The sequence below is a fragment of the Amblyomma mixtum genome, chromosome 5 (genome assembly GCF_055824585.1).
Source record: "Amblyomma mixtum isolate Tamu chromosome 5, ASM5582458v1, whole genome shotgun sequence".
Lineage (NCBI taxonomy): Eukaryota > Metazoa > Arthropoda > Arachnida > Ixodida > Ixodidae > Amblyomma > Amblyomma mixtum.
In genome coordinates, this window is record NC_143016.1 from 80,072,389 (window position 1) to 80,078,388 (window position 6,000).

A 6,000-nucleotide genomic window follows, 5' to 3' on the forward strand; every position below is an offset into this window, starting at 1 on the left:
TCTACGATAGGCTGGACAATAACCTTCGCTTCGACAGCGCATTGGAACTGGGGAGCGAGACCGGGGCCCTACTGTTTGCCCACGCTTACAGGTGGGTTCGGGTACGGAAAAATAGGAATTGTGCTTAAGTTAGAAAGAACGCCAACCAAAAAATTGAAAAACACGATGTTTCAAAACCTAATCGGTTCGTTCATCAGTTGTGACTGCGGGTGAGTTGCAGTTTGCCTTCTTAAGCCCTTGTTTATTCATCGGCCGAGTCACTGAATGTAGACCGTGGATGTTAGAGGGGGGGGGGGGGGGGGGGGGGGAGGGCTCTTACGGATGGATGAACCGCAGACACGGGGCAATGCTAACCACTCCCTAGATTCCTCTCCCAGCCTTTCCGCTCCCAACCAGGCAGACCTCTATGTTTTTTTTTAATGAATTGTATTCTATCGCTAAAGGCTTGTTTTCTTTAATACTTAAAAAGTAAGCACTTCATAACATGTTACAATGATTTTTAGCAATTGAAAATTTGATTTCACTCTTCAAAAAAATTTTACTGGACAATCTTTTTCATAGTTTTCTTGTTCAGAATTCTTGATTTCTCAGGCATTCAATACTACGTGAAGAAAGCAGTAGAGCTGCTTGAGTTGCTGCTCTATACAACAAGTGTTTGGTGGTACTCAGGCCATTGGCATGATTTTTTGAATTTATCGGCGCCGCTTTTGCTATAGTGGCGCATGACAGTGAGTGTAATCTTCTGCCCCTCCATTGAATCATGCGATTCCTTTAGAGCGTAGAACCAGTTTTCAGCTTTATGTCACAAAGCCAAAAATGCTTTAGCAATCGTAGAAGTCAAGCGCGTGAAGTTGTGTTCTTCTCACTGCCTTTAGAAGGTTCAGCGATTCCAGTGGCAAGTCTTGGCTTTAGTTTTCGTTTGTGGCAGCTTTAGTCGGGAAAAAAATTTTCAAATACCTACTCTTGACATATATGCAGGTTGCCTTTCAGGTCCTGCCATCAATTTCTCAGCTCTCCAGTCGACGCTGACATTCCACCGAGAGTGCTTGATCGCCTTAACACAGTGGTTAAGCGGTTCTCTGCCGCTTCAACGCTGGACAACCTCATCAAAGAAATCGTCCGCACCTCGGTTACCGATGGCATCGACGTGCTCCTTGACGTCAGTCTAGCTGTCCACGAGAACGACACGTACCCGATCATAACGCCGGGCAGGTCTCTGCGTGAGAAACTGGGTAGTCACTTTCAACACCACCTAGTAAAAGACATCGTGAAGCCCTTGGTCCCTCTCTCAGACAGCACACTTTCTGAAGTGGTGAAGATCGATGCGACCATGCATAAAGCGTTGTCCGGTGACAAGCCCACGACTCTGCTGCACGACCTGCGCACGCTGTCCAGTCTCACGCCGACCGTGACACCATCACTGTGGCCGTCGCTACTTAAGGCATTCCTGAACGTGTCCGACGCTGTCAAGGTTCTTGTAACTGACGCCGACAAGATCCAGAACGTGACAATACACCTCGGCAACGTCCTCAACAAGACTGCACCGCTTCGGGCGTACCTGTCTCTTCAGGCAGTTGCAGACGTGATCTTGTTCTTCATAGAGAAGAGGTTGCTGTACGCAAATAGCGCGGTCGTGGAAAGGAACTGCCTGCAGAGGACCTGTCTTGTGATGAGTCACTTCTGCGTGCATGTGACGTCTCGAGTCTTCGGATGGTCGAGCCAGACCAAGAGGACTGTCGAGGGACTTTACAATAGCGTCCTTAAGCATTACGTCAGCTCGGGCTCGTTGCTGTGGGCGGGTGCCGGCAACTGGTCGCTGCTCTCCGAAGGCCTCGACACCATGCGGCTAGTCCAGCTGCCCAGTGAATCGACTGATGTCGCGGAAGAGAGTGTCGCTCGTTATCAGGCCAGGCTCAAGGAGTGGCCGGAGAGCTTTCCGGAGGTGTACATCGTCCTCTCGGCTACGCATAAGGCGGTCTCCATTGAGCTGCCCCTACCCAGCACGCAACGGTACGTCATCGAAGCCTACCTGAGAGGCCTCATCTTGCACACTGACCTGCTGCCTGGACTGATGGTCCCAACCGCGCTCACTTCGGCCCACATGCTCTACTCTTCTCTGGTGCCTGTGTGAGTTTCATCCTATCTATATGAGTAGCGGAAACTCTGAGTAGGATAAGTAATTACCGCAGCGTGATTTTGCGAACAAACTATACACAGAGCAGAGAAACAATTATAATTATTGGATTCCAAGCACATATATAAGCTTCAACATTCTTGTTTCACTGCGGAGTGAAATCGTAGCTAGCATCACGTTTTATAATGTTGACACTTCGGGGTCGGTGGTTTTTCTCTCCATTCGCTTCCGAAAAATAAGCGGTACGCTAGTAGACATATTTTCACGTGCCAATTTCATCCATTACTATGGATTAGTGCAAGTTATAAATTTACTCTTTTCAACCCGTTCACTGCGCAGAGAACTAAACCTGGGAACTATGGGCGCACTAATTGCCCACTCGCTGGTGATGGCGAACACCCCAGCGCGCAGTGGAAGTCTATGGACTCCGAACATGCGCCAGGAATTCAAGGTTAGGACCGCGTGCTTCTACAAATCGCACAGGTAAGTGAAAAGTTAGCAGACCCATCTCAGCATCTCTCCGCGCTGGCAAAGAAAGAAAGCCTCAGGAAATAAGTGAAGCTTGTCGACTGTATTCTTTATTCTTTCATCGTATATTTTTCAAAGCTAGTGTAATTCAAATAAACAAATAAATTATGGTTTATTTTTCAGACTGAAATATGTAACTTAGGCCCAAGCTCCACTATCTTGATGTGTTTTTCAGCGTGTAATACAAGACAACAAGTCAGTAATCTCTGAGGGCACTAGGAAGGGGAAAGGCTCTGACAGCTTGCGAACATTTTGACAGGAGGTCTTCTATTTGTCTGGGCAAGCATTTCATGATTGGCGGGGTTTAAATAAGGCCTTGACTCCGAAGAGAAAAGCCGTATCACCGGACTTTCCTCCTCGGAGTAAGCACTTTATTTAAACCCCGTCAATGATGACCATTTCGCCCAGAATAATACAAGTCCTCTTGTCCGGGCGTTGACAAGCACCCAGAGTCTTTCCTTTCCCTTGCTCACTTTATGTGTGCGAAGAAACCGCCTGCCTGCCCTCTCTCTAGCTTGAATGGGTTAGGTCCTTTTCCAAATGAAAAAATGTATCCTCTTGTCGATGCGGCGCCACGATGCCGTCATTCTAGGCACGTACCAAACTATGTGATGCCGTTACGCACACGATTCAGGACTGATAGGAAAACTGTATATTATTCTGATAATCATGGTCATATGATACGCCTGTATGCCCAGCTCTAAAAATCTGGAGAAATGTTTTTAGTTTGCCCGACTTCCACCATGCGCAGCCTCAAACAGAACATTCAGAATTAGCCGTGGTATTACGAATGTTCGGTACGCCCCACTGATGTTCTGTGGAATCGCGATTTGCCGTTGCGAGCGTAAGAGCCATAAGAGCGCTAGGAAATTCTTCCCTAGTGAATTAGTTGATCAATGGAGAGTGTGAGACAGAAAACTTCGTTTGCTTGCTAGGTTCCGGTTCGGGTCACTCAATAGGTGACATGCAAATTACGCTCGCGTGCTTTACGATGTCAGAGAACGCTAAAAACATGCGCTCGAAATTATTCCGGTGCGCAATACCCTAAACCATCACTTACTTTCTTTTGTAGCGAAGGCTATACTACCATAGCTGGGACGCATTTCACCGTGAGCCTCCGAATGACCTGGAAACAACCTTTGGATAAGTCGTGGCTAATGCTGCTATGTCTGATTACACATTGGACCACCTTTGACCTTGAACTTAGACCTTCAACTTTGACGTTGACCTTTAACCTCTGATCTGAACTTTGACACTGAATTTTTACCTTGAAAGTTGTCCGCAGAGGCAGTGAGAAAGCCACGTGGTAATCAGGTTGTGTCACGTGATTCATCATCATCATCAAAACGTTTATTTCCACCGAAATGAGACTCCTTTTTGGACCCCCCGGCACGCAGGCCTAAGGGAGCCCTACTTAGGAGCCTCGCAAACTAAGGTCTGGTGAAGACACAATGTCTCTTCACGGCCTCAGCCGCCAGGCGCATGGCTTGTTGCTGCTTAGCGGGGTCCTCGCTCCGCAGCAAGGTCTCCCAGGCTTCTCTACCTTCTATATTTTGCTCGGCGCCCGGGCTTCCAGCACATTCCCATATGACATGGTCGAGAGTGCCCCTCTCCCCGCACGTTATACAATATTGGTCTTTCTCCTCTTTGGAGATTGTTATGTATACCCAGAAGGGGCTTATATTATTCCCCCCTTGCAATGTTGTCACGTGATTCAATTCACAGTTGTGACGTCAGGTATGGGGTATATACAGTGTGACGTTCCGTGCGTGAGCTGCCAGGGCCCATATCTTCGGCGGAATCTTCTCTGTGCTCAACCGTCCTACTCCCTTGTCTCCCCTTAAACGGTCCGCGTTCGGCGGCGCCGCGTAGACGGAGCCCCCAGCGGCGGCAAAGCCACTGAAGGGGTACGGTCCGCGTTCGGCGGCGCCGCGTTGACGGAGCCCCAGCGGCGGCAAGCCACTGAAGGGGTACAATGGTACAAAGGCGCCGGCGGGAGGGAAAGCCAGCCCAATTAGGCTGCCTGGCCGTACAAGGACACAGGAGAGGCTGACAACCCGACAAGAGAAGAAAGCTGCCGGCGGGAGACAAACGACATTCCAACGAGGGAGGTCGGGGGGCCGCAGGCGCCGCCGTGGAAAGGAGGAAGAAAGAAACAATCCAGCCTGGGAGACAGGAGATCGGGCGTGGCCGGCGGAGCAGATATAGCTGGCGAGTGCGGACGAAAGACGCTGAGGACGACATCGTTCACGAAAAAGGGTCCTTGAGCGCCGAAGCCGGACGGCGCGCGGTTTCTGCCAGCAACCGACGGATCGCAACTCCGGAGCCCCTCCATTGCCCCCATGACGGCGTCGTCACGTAAGCTCGGACACCCCAGCATCTGATGTACAATGTATAATTATTGATTACATCATTTTGTTTAAACTGAGCCATACGGTGTCTTCTTGCCTCTCCGTCCCGTGTGGACCTGCGCATTATGTGGGGTCGTCACACTGGTGTCAGAAGTGGGGTCTAAAAAGCAAATGTCCTCTGAATGCTGCGGCATTCATGACTTCAAAATTGTAATGAAAGGGGAATCACGGGACTGATTGTGGGACTTTGACCCCCATTTGAGAGGCTTGAGGCACCGGAGGGCTGGAGCGGAAAAAAAATGTCTAACTGACGGAGCTCCCACTCCACAGCCGTCGCTCGGAGCAAGCATGCTGGCATTAGGAAGCGTCATTCCGACGTTTACGGGGATAAGTCAGGGGTTCCAATCTGCTATTTCTTTTCCATGCTAGAAGAGATTGGGAAAATGGGGGGATGGTCCGATGCTCAAATGCTGGGAATGGCGAGGTGTAAGATGGCTGGAGCTGCTCATGATTTTGCTTGGCGAGACTAAAAAGTAAAATCCACAAAATCATTTGCGGAATTTAAGAAGCTCGCGTTCGAGCATTTCGACACTGAACCACGTCATGTGCGGGTACAGAGGTTCCGTGACGCCGGACAGATGGTAGGTGAGGACGTGCGAACGTTTGCGTCGCGGCTTCAGCGCCTAGCGCGCGATACGCTGAGTAGGGAGGAGGAAGGAGACCAGCTAAAGAAGAAATACGCGGAGGATCTACTTAAAGAGGAAATGACCGCTTTGTTTGTGGCTGGTCTGCAAGACCCCGTGCGCCGGTTCGTGCTCTCGCGCAAGCCGAGCAATTTCGACCAAGCCGTGGCGGCCGCATTGGATGAGGAACGAAATGAGGCGCTAACGGTGGCCGCAGCGAGAGTTCGCGTCATAGAGAGAGCGGTGCCCAACCCTGAGGTTGCTCTCTTGACAGAGCGGTTAGATCGCTTAGAGCAGCTGCTAT